Source organism: Porites lutea, chromosome 4 (genome assembly GCF_958299795.1).
Source record: "Porites lutea chromosome 4, jaPorLute2.1, whole genome shotgun sequence".
NCBI lineage: Eukaryota > Metazoa > Cnidaria > Anthozoa > Scleractinia > Poritidae > Porites > Porites lutea.
Window position 1 is genome coordinate 18,338,281 of NC_133204.1, and position 16,041 is coordinate 18,354,321.

Consider the following 16,041-nt stretch of genomic DNA (forward strand, 5'->3'; position numbering starts at 1 on the left):
CCATCATACCAAACATTCTCTTCTTCTTGGCAACACAGCCCCTCCACGAGCTTGCCCAGATACTCCAGATAAGCCTCTTTCTTCGGAATATCAACAAGCGATTTCTTTCTTCGGCCAAAACAGGGACAGCAGTAGCAAGGTTGGAATTCCCAACACAGACTTGACAATTGCTGTCATTTTACCTTGACTGGCATCAAAAGATCGAGTGCGTGAGCTGTGATGAAATTCAGTAAATAAATACCATTTGTGTAGGTGTAAAGATGTTTATGTAAGACCCCTTAAAGTTTACCAACCGCAATGCCAAAGTAATTAAACGCATGGCCGCGATTATTCCCGAATAGAAAATATGTCGCAAAAGATAAAGGCACGAAAAGAAATAATAATATGACGGTTGTTCATTTTTAATCTAAATTTTAGGATATGAGTCGGAGGTGATGCGCTTAACACGGAATTCTGGGTATTATATTTGTGTTTGGCACGTCGGAACGCGGGCTGATAAAATGGCTGGAAATCGATTTTAAATACAAAGAGTGACTTGTGAGGGGTATTAAAAACCGTAGAAAACTTTACACGATTACATCTTATAAACTATGAGATTTATTCCTTTATTTTGGGGATATTTATAACACATGGGTCCTTGCAAGTCCGCAAAAAGCTTTAGAACCTTGTAAATGCGCGCGATTTCGTTTATCAGCGTTTAAGAATCCTTCTCACGAAAAGAGCATTTTCTTAAAAATTCGTAGTTTTTTTTCCTTCAAATTTTTTCAGGGCCACAACTGATTAACTAACTACCCGGATTCTGAATCTCATGGTCACTGAAAAACTGTGACATTATCTTCTATAAGCCTAAACTTGAGTAAACATTGAAGATTTTTAGCGTTTTGGCTGAGTTTGTTCTTTGGGAGTTTTCTATTGTTTCTAGTCTGTCTTGATGCCGCTTTCTTGTTCAGCACGCGTGCAATGACCGCGCTTGGCTGACTTCCGAATGCTCACCGAGATATGATAATTTTGATACGGTGAGATAGGCATAGAGGTTTAATTCACGATTTTTAATCAATTCCCTTGCATTTTCTTTTTAGAGTTTTTAATTCTCGGCATGAAGTACACTCAGCTGGCTAAGGACGTTACGTGACGGGAATCCGTTCTATTTTCACACCGTACCAAAATTATCATATCTCGGTGAGCATTCGGAAGTCAGCTAAGCGCGGTCATTGCATGCCTGCTGGACAAGAATACTGTATCGTGACAGACTAGAAACAATAGAAACCTCCCAAAGCACAAACTCAGCCAAAACGCTAAAAATCTTCCATGTTTACTCAAGTTTGGGTTTATCGAAGATAATGTCACAGTTTTTCAATGACCATGAAATTCAGAATCCGGGTAGTTAGTTAATCAATTGTGGTCCTGAAAACATTTGAAGGAAAAAAAACCACGAATTTGAAGAAAATGCTTTTTTCGTGAGAAGGACTCTTAAACGCTGACAAACGTAATAGCTAAAACTATAATTTCTATATGTTTGCATTACTCGAAATAGCGCGCATTTACAAGGCACTAAAGCTTTTTGTTGACTTGCAAGGACCCATCTGTTATAAATATCCCCAAAAAAAGGGACAAATCACAAAGTTTATTAGATATAATCGTGTAAAGTTTGCTTATCATTTTCATATGAATTATGACCTAAATTTGCAAACCGCTGAATTTCTCGTATTGGGTCTTTGCGATTTTGGTGAAACTCTGTTCAACGCAGGGCACTAAAGCGCACTATATGTAGCCGAGAGATTTTCACGAAAAAATGCCGGCAACAGCAGAATTTCGACTCAGACCAAAAGAGGCGTGGCAATAACCACGTGACATTTACTCCGATTGCCAAAAATTTTATGCTATATTGTAGATTGATCTATATATTATCCATTCTACATGTTGGACTTACGATCAAAGTAAAGGTGGGGGATACCAGAGAGCTTCAAAGTAGGATGGTACCCCCACAAAATAACTGGGTCTAGTCACCTTAACGTTTTGAGTGTTGTTTTCCAACAATGCATGTACGTAACGCCGAGATTTCAGATTAAAAATAAAATATAACAATAGAAAAGCTTCCGAGGTCCCACCGAGATTTGAACTCGGATCGCTGGATTCAAAGTCCAGAGTGCTAACCATTACACCATGGGACCTTACGCTCGCAAACAAAGATCAAAGAAATCTCCAGCCCTAGAATAACGCAGCGTCGTATAACTCAACCCAGTGAACATACTACAAACAGTTTAAAAAGGAAAAGAAATATATGTTCTAACAAGTCTTTGCAAGTCCAACTGAACATTTACAATTTTTGCCCCGTTCTGAAATGTCACTTTTGCCTTTTGGTTTTTTTTTTGTGTGTCTGGCTTATACATTATCCTTTGCGATTCAGATAACCCTGGTTTCCCCAAGTATCTTCGACTCGCTTAGAGGTGTAAATTACACATTTAGTCTCACTTAGGGTGGTGGGGAAGAACAGCTATTTTTTCCCTAACAGGTATTACTTATAGAAGTCTGTAAAGAAAGAGATAAAGACCATTCAACTTCAACACCTTTCTCGCAATATAAATCTATTTATAGCTATTTGATTGTCCCGGGGATAGACTTGCTACAAGTCAACCTCTCATAAGTTCTTAAATGTGAGCGAAGCGAGCTTCAAGTCATGAGGTCGTGCAGCGACCAAGGGAGCGACGAAGTCTCGTGGTCGACTTGTTTCGCCTGAATGGATTTGAATCATATTAGAAATTCACGCGGGAAAAAAAGATTGACATACGATATGTCGGGAACCACGTGAAATACACTCACTGTCCTATTGGTGAATTGTCATAAAGTCACCGGTAGAATTTTCGACAGGTGAATTTCGCGCCAAACAGGTAAGAAAAGTCTTTTAAAATGGCATAACCAACCAGAAAAAAAATAAAAGACTTTTAGAAAATCTATCCCGGGGATTGTCATATGAAAAATCTTCTTTAGCGGCGAAATAAAGCCTAAGCAACAATCAGATTGTCTCCTTTAGGGTTTTAATACGAGTGTTCGAACGAACTTTTTAGATAACTTCGAGGCCGTCCTCGCACGCATAGAAAAAACAAAATAGGTTTCAGGCCCCACCGAGATTTGAACTCGGATCGCTGGATTCAGAGTCCAGAGTGCTAACCATTACACCATGGGACCTTACTCATTTAGCGTTAAAGAAAATTACCAAGTTGAACGTCTTATCGCTACCGACTTCTGTACAGCAGATTTAGATCTAAGGTCGGGATCTACCGATGTTTATAAAGATTTCGTTCAAAACATTGAATGAAAACTTATCAAAAATGAGAAACAGGCATTAATTTCTTCAATTCAACGGCACCTCCTCTTCTCTACATATTATTTAGTGGGGTGTTCTTTAATACTCGATCTTAGGGCCTTGCCTTTTTCTGTGATATCTCAAAGATTCTAGATTTAATTCTTTTTTATTTGCTAATGATATTAACATATTATTTTCTCATAATAAAGTTATCTTGCTTGAAAAGACCTTGGATGAGGAACCTTTGAAACTGACATCTTGGTGCCAGGTCAATAAGTTATCAATAAATTATTCACAATCCAAATCTATGGTTCTCAATCTCAGGCAGAAAAGGTAAAACCTTAATATTAAGCTAGAAATAAGTAATTGTGCCATTGAGCAAGTAAAGGATACCATATTTTTGGAAGTGATCCTTGATGAGAACCTCACATGGAAACATCATATCGCTAATGTTGCAAGGAAAATTTCTAAATCAATTGGAATAATATATAAGACAAGCTTTCGTCTTCCTTATACTTCTTTACGTACTCTTTACTATACCTTAGTTTATCTTTATCTTGTATGTTGTGTTTCAGTATGAGCATCGACTCATTCCTACAAACGTGAAACGTATTCTTATACTTCAGAAAAAAATCTATTCGAATTATTTCCAAGAAACCATTTGATGCTCAACACAGTGATCCTATATTAGAATATCTGCACCTACTGAAGTTCCATGATATATATTTGTTTTAAGTTGGAAATTTTAATTATTTTTATGGTAAATAAAATTATTCCTTAATTCCAGTACTTTCTCCTTAAATTTCCTGCACGAACAAATATTAGACAAGGTCTCAAAGTTTTCAATTCGCCAAATCGCAATATACAAAGTGCTGCGACTTCCTCCCTTTTTAACTCTACGTTGAAAGCATTTCTCCTTAGCTGAATCTCCACTTGTAAATATTATTCATTACTTGCTACTTTTCCGTCCGTTGAGTGAACAAGAAAGTAAAAAGGAAAGGTCACAAAAAGCGATGCGTCGGCCGGGAATCGAACCCGGGTCAACTGCTTGGAAGGCAGCTATGCTCACCACTATACCACCGACGCCTATGTTGAGTTAACAGTGTAAAACTGATTACATCGGGCCAGTCAGTGATGAAGCGACGCAAAAAATTTCAACACAATGGATACAATCGACTTAAGTTTGTCATAGTCTACACTTTCTGTTTTGTTAAACATACTGCTGAACATAGCTTTTGCCTTCTCTTATAAAAGAAAAGCTAGATAATCAGAACACAGGCGAATCCAGACCGTTTTGTCAAGGGATGTCCTGCCACCTTATGCGCTCTCTACCCTTCCACGACGCTAGTCTCCAATCTGCAAATGTGAACTTTTCCTTAAAATATCTTAAAAATCTAACATGGCTGACAAAGAATGATGAAAATGGAGAAAAAGACGTGGAAATTATCGTCTTCTAGACTGCCAGCCACTGAGAAACGGGGTTATAGTATTAAAGTCGACATGTCAGATCATTCGGAGTTTTGTGCCTCGGGATCAAGACGTCGTCTACGGTCATAACTGTGCCAGGAAGTTTTATTGCTTTTGGAGGGATCAAATCGGAAAACTTAACAAGCTTTTCTTGGACAAGCAAACAGTTTGTGGATCAGTAAAACGTTCAAAAAGAAGGTGGGACACTGTAGAAAAACCCTAGCTTCCAAGTTTCATGGGACTCCGCTCTTAATGAAGATTCGTCGTTCGGCTTAAATTGGGTTCATCCCTCCATCCTCCTCTCTGCCCCCGGCTATATTGCAGCAATAAAGGACTCGTTCCCAGCGGCATTTTGCCCCCCCCCCCCCTCCCCCTCCCCGAACACATAGTACAGATACGCTTGGTTTTCCCAGCTTAGAACGATACAAGAGGTGATGAAGGATGAAAAAAAAAACTTACAATAACTCACCCACCGAAATTGGGCCATTCACTCTCTCTTACTCAGTATAGTTTTGACATGTAAGAACTCTCACTGTAACTAAAAGTAAGATAGTTTACAGTATTTTGAGCTTTCAGAATCTTTATCAAGGTTATACAGATTAAGTTCACGCGTTAATCATTTTGCTATTAAGGTAATAATTTATGCAAAAAACTAAATATATAACAATTATTCACCGAAGTGGAGGTGGCTAGTATTGGAATTTACCGAGGCCGCGAAGCGTCGAGGTAACTATCCAATACAAGCCACCGACACTGAGGTGAATAATTGTTTCAGTATATACTAAAACAGTGAGATAATTGAGCACAAAATGATGATTTTTAACTCATTTACTATTGCCAACGATTACAATTTTGGCGCGCGATGACCGAACGGCCACGGTCGTCGCTTTTTCTTAGCGACAAATAAACTTTTGAAGGCGTTTGTTTAGCTCTTGCGGGGAAGTTTCTTCAAAAGGAATTGTGAATTCTGTTTGTATTTAAAATAATTCAGTAAGAAAGATTATTAAATTTAGTTTTAAGCTTATTTATGAACAAGTCAACTAAATAAAGTAACGCAAGACTTAAGCTTAATTTGCATTTGTAAACAAAAAACTTTTTCACCGTTTTTTATCGATAACTATTCAAGTCAAAAAGACAAAGCTTTATCTGTTAAAACTTCCAAACTGAACTTCGCCACCTTCTTCATGTATTTCGGAAATAGCTTGCTTGATTAGTTGTGAAATTTCTTAGTTTGTTACGGCAGCAAACCGGGAAAGCATTTTCTCGCAACCTACGCGAGTTTGGCGTCGCTCGCTCGGAGGAACTGGAGGTGAATCAGTGAATAGTGCAGGATATTCACTGATTGAGTAGCCAATCAGAGCGCGCGAAAAACACTATCCACTGTTTTAGTATATACTAAACATGAATATACCGGGAGTATTAAAAAAAAAATTACCTGTGCAAGTATTGAGCAATTGACCAACAATCTAAAAATGACCTAAAATATGTGTTTTCAGTCCTCTCTTAAAACTAGTTACAGATAAACACAGTGAGTTTAAATCCTAGAAAAAACCTTGTTTTATCAGTTACTACCTTCTTGTTCTCGCAGTCTTTCTGTGATCCATTTTGACTGAAGAAAGAGACGAACATCCTTTAAAAGGACAACTTATACCCGGCTTTTAAAGTAATTCTTGAAAAAGGCTCCATTAATGCTCTTATCGATCGATTCATTTAACATGAATTCTCAATCTAAAACTAAACTGAGATAACATTTTAATGAGTAATACATGTGGTATAATGGGTTTTACCATAAAGATCAATTTCTTTAAATATAAGAGATTCAAAGATGGATGGTGTCGCTACAGAATTATTGTATCGAGCCACCTTACGGTTTTCCATGCTGTTTTGACCAAAAGAGATGATTTCAATTTCAGTTGTGGATCTAGGGGAGGGATCCTGGGGGCCTGGGTCCCCCCTTATTTTTAGACCAAACTGAGGCCCGATGGGCCGAAAAAAATATTTTTTTAGAGACCGCCCCCCCTCCCTTTATGGTCTGAATGGCTGGTCTCCCCCCTTCTCTGAAGGTCTGGATCAGCCACTGAATTTATTCTACTACTTAACGTTTTGAGTCTTGTTTTCCAACAATGCATGTAGGTTTCCTATTCATATTCACGACTAAGAGACGGGAATGGGTGTGCAGCTCGAACTATGGAGCCTGAGTGTTTAATGCCGTCCAAATAACATACAAAGTTCAACATCATAACTAAAGAATGGTATACAAATATCCCTAAATAAAGTCACTCAGGCTAAACTATTCACGTGCGCCGCCTGATACGAAAACCCAAAAACCCAATGGGAAAAAATTGGGAACGTATTCCCCAACCGATGCGGTCGCACAACCTCTGGGGGTTAAAGGTAAAAAATCAATCGATAGATGAATAAAGTAAGATATAAAAATAAAAGTTGACAGTTCGAGAGCTGAGATGAATACATTACAACTGTCAAAACCTTGTATACCTAATAACAATAGAGTCAATTAACGCCATGGCGGCTCAAGTGTGTTCATACCAATAGGAAAGTATTTACATTCTCTGTCACTGCCACTGCGATTAGCTCCGCCGAATTTAAATACATAACGCCGAAGGTTTCAGATTAAAAATAAAATATGGAGGTTGGGGTCTTTTTTTATATGACAGTGACGGGGTGCTCAGCTTCGACTCGCTTAGGGGCGTAAATTGCATATTTAGTCTCACTCACTCTCATTTCCCTAACAGGTATTACTTATGGAAGTGTGTAAAGAAAAAGATAAAGGCCATTCAACTTCAACACCTTTCTCGCAACATAAATCACTTTATAGCTATTTGATTGCCCCGGGGATAGACTTGCTACCAGTCTCCTTTAGGGTTTAAATACTAGTGTTCGAACGAGAATTCCCGTCCCTTTTCACCCTCAGGCCTGTTTAGATAACTTCGAGGACCTCGCCTCGCACGCATAGAAAAAAAGAAAATAGGTTTCAGGTCCCACCGAGATTTGAACTCGGATCGCTGGATTCAGAGTCCAGAGTGCTAACCATTACACCATGGGACCTTACTCATTTAGCGTTAAAGAAAATTACCAAGTTGAACGTCTTATCGCTACCGGCTTCTGCATAGCATATGTAGATCCGAGATCAGATCGGAGTCTACCGATGTTTATAAAGATTTCGTACAAAACACCGAATGAAAACTTGCAAAAAATGTGTAACAGGCATTAATTTCTTCAATTCAACAATACCTCCTCTTCTCTACATATAATAAAGTAGGGTGTTCCTTAATGCTCGATCTTATGGCCCTGACTTTTTCTCTGATGTCTCAAAGATTTTAGATTAAATTCTTTTTTATTTGCTGATGATACAAACATATTCATTTCTCCTGATGAAGTATTCTCGCGTGAAAAGACCTCGGATCACATCTTAGTGCCAGGCCAATAAGTTATCAATAAATTTTTCACGATCCAAATTATGGTTTTCAATCCCAGGCAGAAAAGGTGAAAACTTGATATTAGGCTAGAAATAAGTAATTGTGACATTGAGCGAGTAAGGGATACCATATTTTTGGGAGTGATCCTTGATGAGAACCTCACATGGAAACATGATATCGCTAATGTTGCAAGGAAAATTTCTAAATCAATTGGAACAATATATAACGGTCAAGCTTTTGTCTTCCTGATACTTCTTTACGTTCGCTTTACTATACCTTAGTTTATCTTTATCTTGTATGTTGTGTTTCAGAATGGGTATCGACTCATTCCCACAAACGTGAAATGTATTGTTATACTTCACAAAAAATCTATTCGAATTATCTCCAAGAAACCATTTGATGCTCAACACACTGATCCTATATTAGGAGTAATAGGGACATAACAATATTGAAGTTCCATGATATATATTTGTTTCAAGTTGGAAATGCTGTTCATTTTTATGGCAAATCAATCTTAATGACAAAAAAACAGAAGCCTTTTGGATTGGGGCAAATTGTAACAAAGATGAAATATCAATTGTCGGAAGAAACTTTAAATGGCCGAAGTGTAAAGTTAAAGCTTTAGGTGTCTGGTTTTCAAATGATCCGGAAGCAACTGCAACTTTAAATTATAATGAAAAACTAGATAAGGTCCGGAATGTTTTGAGCTGCTGGAAATACCGTAGACTTACCCTAGTTGGAAAGATAACGGTCCTAAAAAGTCTGGTTGCCTCTTAGCTCGTTTATGGATTAGCAGAAGAAGGGAAACCTCGCCAAAGATAGCAGGCTTCCTGCAATACCTCAAATCATTCTACCACATAGAGACCACTGCAGGTTCCTTTTTACCAAAAAAATGGGAAAATGTGAGCTCCTTATTTCAGTAAGCCTTTGATTTTTTATACATTTGTATATCTCGATCCTCTGCTCATTTTCTCCAGCATTAACCTGGTGTATCTTTTGCTTCACAATCGCTGCCTCTTTAAGACACTTAAGATATAAGTGCGTTTACCGTGAATGTTTGGTTTTGCAAATGTTGGTTTTGAAATACAATTACTAATTAGAACTGCTTGTAAATAGTGCATTGTAGTGTGAGTAGTGAGTAGGTAGTGTTGTAAGTACTGAGTATTGTAAAGTCTTTACATTGTAAACAGAGTAAGTACCTTAGTCTATTGTATTCTAAATATTGTATTGTAAGTAGTGTAAGTATCGTAGTGTTTGTAAGTATTTTTGGTTGTTGATTGTCGATTGAATAAATGTTATTAAAGATAAAAATAAATAAATAAATAAATAAAATAAAAATAAACTGAAATAAAAGCTTAAAAATATATATATATATATTAATACAAAGGGCTGCGACTTTCTCCCCTTTTAGATTGAATCTAGATTGAAAGCATTTATCCTTAGCTGAATTTCCACTTGTAAATATTATTCATTTCTTGCTACTTTTTGTCTGTTGAGTGAACAACAAAGTAAAAAGAGAAGATCAAAAAAATCAATGCGTCGGCCGGGAATCGAACCCGGGTCAACTGCTTGGAAGGCAGCTATGCTCACCACTATACCACCGACGCCTGTGTTGAGGTACTTGCTTTGTAATACTGATTAAAGCGGGCCAGTCAGTTATCAAGCGACGCGAAAAGGTGTAACACAATGGATACAATTAATTTAAGTTTGCCATAGTCTACACTTTCTGTTTGGTTAAACATACTGCTGAACATCACTTTGCCGTCTTTTTCCTTGAGAATCGCTAGATAATCGGAACAAGGCCGGATCCATACAGTTCTGTCAAGGGCTGTCACCTTATGTGCTTTCTACCCTTCCACGATGCTAGTCTCCAATCTGTCACTGTGAACCATTCCTGAAAATGTTATAACAATCTAACATTTGTGACAAAAAAAAGAAAGTGGTGAAAAAGACATGGAAATTATATCTTATATCTTCCAGACTGTCAACCACTGAGAAACGGGGCTGTAGTATTAAAGTCATGTCAGATCATTCGGAGTTTTGTGCCTCAGGATCAAGCACGTACGTTCAGACATCTCCGGTCATAACTGTGCCATGCAGTTTTATTGCCTTTGGAGGAAAAAAATCGGACAACGTTCGAAAAGGAAACAATTTGTGGATCAGTGTAAGGTTAAAAAGACTTGGGACACTGTAAAAAAACCCTAGCTTCCAAATTGTATTGGACTCCGCGCTCTTAATGACAATTTGTCGTTCGGCTTAAATTGGGGTAATCCCTCCGTCCGCCAGTCCTCTCCACCCCTGGCAATGTTGCACCCATGAAGGATTCGTTTCTAGCGGCATTTTGCTAATTTTTCGATATTGTTTAGAGTGGGAAAGGGGTGGTCGCTAGTTTTACTACTGATCCCAGGGGACCTCCTTTGTAGCACTTCCCCGAAACCATCGTTAGCCCCCCCTCCCCCCCAACACATAGTACAGATACAGCTTGGTTTTACCAGTTTAGACGGTACAAGAAGTTATGAAGGATGAAATTTTCAAAAAATAACTTACTCGCGGAAATTGGGCCAGTCACTCTCTCCTTATTAGTTATGTACTCGCTATAGTTTTGAAAATTATTATATAAGAACTCTCACTGTGACGGAAAATTAGATAGTTTACGACATTTTGGGCTTTCAGAATCTTGATCAAGGTTATACAGATTAAGTTTATCATCAACGTACCCCGTATCAACTGCAAAATAGAAACATTTACAGAACATCCTAATTAAATTATCCCAGAACAATCTCAAGCATGCGCAGTGCTCTTGCTTGAAGGAAAGCTTACAGACTTGTCTACGTCTATATTAATATAAAAGCAATAGCAATAATAATAATAATAATAATAATAATAAATCCATTTTAATATCCTGAGCTCTTGGCGCTTTCCTTACTATGTAATTGAAAAGGAGAAAAGAAAGAAAGGATTTACATAACTCCAGCATGAAATAAAACGTATTTAAACCTGTGTACAATTAACAAAGAAAAGGAAAAGGAAACAAAAATTCACATGCTAGTTATTTTGCTGGTAAGAAATAATTTCTGCAAAAAAACTAAATATACATTAATATACCGTGAGTATTGAAAAAAACAAAAAAGAAAACTTGTACAAGTATTAAGACATTGGCCAACTATCTAAAAATTGGGTAAAATATGTGTTTTCAGTCCTTTCTTAAAACCAGTTAAAGATAACTACAGTGTGTTTAAATCCGAGAAAAATACCTTGTTTTATCAGTTACTGCCTTCTTGTTCTTGCAGTCTTTCTGTGGTCCATTTTGACTGAAGAAAGAAATGAACACGCTTTAAAAGGACAACTTATACCCGGCTTTTTAAGTAATTCTTGAAAGGACTCCATTGATGTTCTTATCGATTAATTCATGCAACATGAATTCTCAATCTAAAATTAAACTGGGATAACATTTAATATTATTTAAAATGAACCGCGCATTTTCATCTTATTATTCCCATAACAATTTGTTTTAATCAGCTCTGTTTCCAAGGGTATCCTCTCAAAGGTTTCTGGCATGTAAACTTAATATATAGATTTAGCCAGGGCTAAAAGCGAAGCCCCCGTTAATAAATTCATAATTTAAATCAAACAATTAACTTGTAATCCACAGATCAGGGCACATTCCTTTGACTTTTGAGGTAAAGGCTAAGTGATTTTAGAGAAAAATAATCTGGTCCTATGTGATGTGCAGGGTAATAATTACGGGCTTTTAATGAAAACGATCAAAAAAATTCCCAAAATCACTTTTCGGCCAGCCGGACGGGTTCTCACTTTTGACAGCCACCAAATTTGCAGTGCGACTAATAGAGTTACCATTTACGCTTCAACATGATAGAGAAATTGTTATGTTTAGGTTTTATTTCCCTTTATTTATTAAACTGTGTATGGTTCTGTTATGTGTAATCTTTAAAAGCGAGTGATATTTACGCGCGGAATTTACGCGCGGCGTTTTGAGTATTCCTGCATGCGATGTTTATGTTCGACTGGAAACAGCCCGTGCAGCGATAAAAATTGCGAGAGGGACTACTAACAATCAATAAAATAAATATAATTCGGTGTAACATGTACAGAGAAAATAATTTTCATTCACGAAGAGAAGTATTGAGAGTAAAGTGTCTCTGAAAATCATGAGTCAGGTAAGCATAAGCTTATTTATGTTTTAAGCCGGCTCCTGGTGTTTGCTCTTTTTCAAGATGAACTCAAGGCAAGAAAATCGCTCAGAGCTTTCTGTTTACAGCCAAAATCATAACTAAATAATTTTCGGACCCTTTTCTTTGAATTTGCGGGTCTTTAGAAGACCACTTTTTAGTGATAAGGATTCCGTGGTTTAATAAAGTTATTACTAACTTATTTACCTAGAACATTGCTCGTGTATGAACTTAAAGCCATACGCTCGACTTCAGGAAACCGAAAAAAAAAACACATCAAAGACAATAATTGCTCGGGCTTACCAGTCGAGATGCTGCTTCTGAAGGTCATCCAGTGTTCCAGAATCGCTTGAGACTTTTCAACCCTCTTACGCCTCAAGCAAGGGCAAGTGAGTAAGCTCTTTTTTGCAAAACGATGCCATCCGAAATCGGATTTCCAATGACTTTGACAAGCGGTGCTTTTGTCAACAGAAAGCGCAATTAACAAACCAGCCATGAATTACAGAACAATCTTGATAGCAGCTGTATTTCATTTTGTACACCAAGTAGAAAAAGACAGTTTAAAACATCACAAGATGACACAAAACTCTGTCAGCTCCAGCTATCAGTAAGCAAGTTTTAAGATGCTGCATAAATTTTCCGCATGAACTCACCTGTCAAATTTTGACCAATCAGAACATAAGAATTGGACGTAGAGCGTGATCAATGCGTGACAGTGAGAAAAGTCAAAAGCGATTGCCTTCCCTGCATGTAAATGTAATAGCCGGTTGAATTTTCGCATCCGAGGTCAGTTCAAAATCAACATTTTAAAAGTGCTGCTCATGAACACGACTTAATTCATATGCATTTTAAAAAAATTGAACTTGAGCCTGCGATCATTTGGAAAGTGTCAACTTGTCAGCGGATGCCTTCAAAAAACACTCGAATTTGGTGGGTCGATACCTGGGCCAGCGATACGTTCAGGCGATACTGGTTAGTAGAAACACTATTTTGACAGCTGGCAATTAATCAAAACATGGATGTACAATATCAAGTTGCAGGCTCCTAAACTAGCTAGAAAGTGTGAGATTAAACATTGGTATGCCCGTGGTGAGGACGGACGGAAGGTCGGGTAGTCGGTGTACGTTCACGTGATTGCCGAATTTTCTAGGATGGATAGATTTTCTAAGCTATGGGGCTTCGAATTGAGCCCGTGATCAAATAAAATACCAGCGCAAAACTTTAAACACTACGTGACCTCAATGGATAGAAAAATGAGCCCGCGATACACTCAGGTGATGATGGTCAGCGTATACTCTAGTTTGACAGCTGTCAATTAACGTTCATTAGAATGGCGAATATTCGAATTAACAGACTACGAGTGTGAGCAGGAGCCGATCACTTAGTAATCGGCCGCTGGTGTGAGTAAGACATATCCGTCCGGCATGTAGTGGAAAATGCCAGATCGCGTACCTGGGCGAACCTGAGCCCACGTTAATTATTAGTTTTCTGATAGTGGTCTGTACATGTCCCATTTTGACAGCTGTCAATTGACCTTAATTTGGCTTGCCAATATAACTTTAAACGACTGTCAGCCAACTGACACCCTTGCCCGGCGTAGTTTCGTTTTTATGTTGAATTGGCAAGTGTGACATATTATATCAGCTTATATGTAGGGGCAAAACGACTGGTCTTTCATCTGAGCCCGCGAGACCGTCATGTGATAATTGTCAGCGGATGTCTGATTTTGACAGCTGTCAATCTAAACGTACTGATACGGATGGCTTACATAACTAAGAGGCTAGTCAAGTTGTGCAAGATCTATTGTGACATTTGACATCGGCTTACATGAAGTGTGTGTACGGACGGGCGGGCGTACGCTACGTCATAACCAAATTTTCTCGTTTGGATAGTTTACCAAATTTTCTTACCCATGGTGCTCCGCTGCGCGCGCGCTTCGCGCGCGCGAGAGCTCTGCTATAAATATATCACTGTTTTTAAAATATCTTAGTGTTGATTTGTTTTTTAAATACAGTTCGAAGCTTACTCCGCTAAATGCTTTACATCAGGGGGGGGCTGGCAGCGAGGTCTGGAACCGAGTTTACATGATAGCCCCAGTTAAGAAATTTGGCCGAGTGAGACTGAGTACCATTTTCTTTCAAAACAAATATGGCGGAGAGTGGGGGAAATAGAAGGACGATGAGTTTTTGCTCGGTTGTGAGTTTTCCCGCGTCCAAACAGCAAGAAAAGGTTTTCAAGAACACTTTTAATGGAATTTTTGGACATCAGGAGGCGTGATGTATGAACAGTTCATTTACACTTATCGTGATTCGGCATCTCGGCAAGTTCAGTTATTTATAAGCTTCGTGAATTTTCGAGCAACCAGCCTAGTCTCCATCTCTTATATTTCTCCACCTTCGGTGGTATAAAGAACTCTCTTCCTTATCCTAAACATATGCTACGAGCTCACTATATTAGTATGAGTCTTGCAATAGTCATATGGGAATGTTCATTAAACCAATTTTCTAATTCGCTGTTCGTAAGTTTGTTTGTGAACCGGGAGCCACAACAAATATTTATGGGCGACAATACAGAATACAGGGCCAGTTTAGTAAAAGCCAGGGTAAATTTTCCAGTCACTTTGCTTCACATGTACTGAATCTGTCAGTATAAGCTATTTTTAATATCAGAAGGCTGGGGGGGGGGGGGGAGGGGGGTACTGAACCTTCAAAACCTTCACTGGAATATCATTGGAGTGGTAATCAACAAATTTCCAACAGCAATACTGTAGTTAGTAGTTTTGTATTAGATAGTGACTTCGGTTTCAAGTATTTCCTTGAAATTGTTTGTAGAAAAATTACCCTGTAGTTTTGAATCGTACTTGAAATGATTATAATAGTTTAGTGTGGGGACAAGAGGCTTATCCAGTTGCTAATATAAAGAGTGAGTACATCAGAGAGGGGTATGCATTGAGAAAATCCCTCAAAGGACCGAAGTACAAGAAACAGAAAAAAGAAAATTGAATGTTTTGCAAAGTCTATAAAGAGAATCAGAAGGAGCTTAAAAATGTACAACTTTAATTGTTTGTGTAAGTTATGAATTTGATTTACAACAAAAACAACCATCAAAAGAAGCTATTGTCCCTTAATCCCAATCCCCTCAGCAGTTCTTTCTACGATACTACCCGTGGCTTATTCGGCCTAGATGGGTATGTGCTGCTGATTTAGGGTGGTGACCATTTCACCCTTTAGAGTTTTGAACAGGGTTCAATGTTTATGGTCTCTGAAAAAGGTTTTTGCCTTCCTCAACACAAGTTTCTAACTATTATTGTTAACTACAAATAAATATATTATCTTAATAGTATGACTTTACATTTTTTTCCATCCTATTGTGTTTTTTATATCCAAGTACAAGGCAATTTTTAAGTTGAGAGGATTTGATTTGATTAACTACATTTAGATACAGACACAGACTAACCTGGCAGGTTGATGTCCGAAGATGTAAAAAATTACATCCAACTGTATGGCAAAAACTGATCACAGTGGCCAAAGGAAAGGCAAAAATAGAAATGTCACCATTTTCCTGACTTTATAAATTCCCTTTGAAGCATATTTAGCCAGGTGTGATCCTTGTCAAAACATGCAAACTTGAACATTTATTTTCT

At 37.9% G+C, this 16,041-nt stretch overlaps 5 non-coding genes across 5 annotated transcripts; all 5 read right to left on the reverse strand.

Moving 5' to 3' along the window:
* Positions 1-2,099: 2,099 nt before the first annotated feature.
* Positions 2,100-2,171, reverse strand: Trnaq-uug (transfer RNA glutamine (anticodon UUG)). Its single transcript has one exon. It is a non-coding gene; the product is annotated as a tRNA-Gln (tRNA).
* Positions 2,172-3,114: 943 nt separating this feature from the next.
* Positions 3,115-3,186, reverse strand: Trnaq-cug (transfer RNA glutamine (anticodon CUG)). The gene has a single exon. It is a non-coding gene; the product is annotated as a tRNA-Gln (tRNA).
* Positions 3,187-4,318: 1,132 nt separating this feature from the next.
* Positions 4,319-4,390, reverse strand: Trnag-ucc (transfer RNA glycine (anticodon UCC)). Its single transcript has one exon. It is a non-coding gene; the product is annotated as a tRNA-Gly (tRNA).
* Positions 4,391-7,765: 3,375 nt separating this feature from the next.
* On the reverse strand, positions 7,766-7,837 carry Trnaq-cug (transfer RNA glutamine (anticodon CUG)). The gene has a single exon. It is a non-coding gene; the product is annotated as a tRNA-Gln (tRNA).
* A 1,906-nt stretch (positions 7,838-9,743) lies between these two features.
* Trnag-ucc (transfer RNA glycine (anticodon UCC)) lies at positions 9,744-9,815 on the reverse strand. Its single transcript has one exon. It is a non-coding gene; the product is annotated as a tRNA-Gly (tRNA).
* Positions 9,816-16,041: the final 6,226 nt, after the last annotated feature.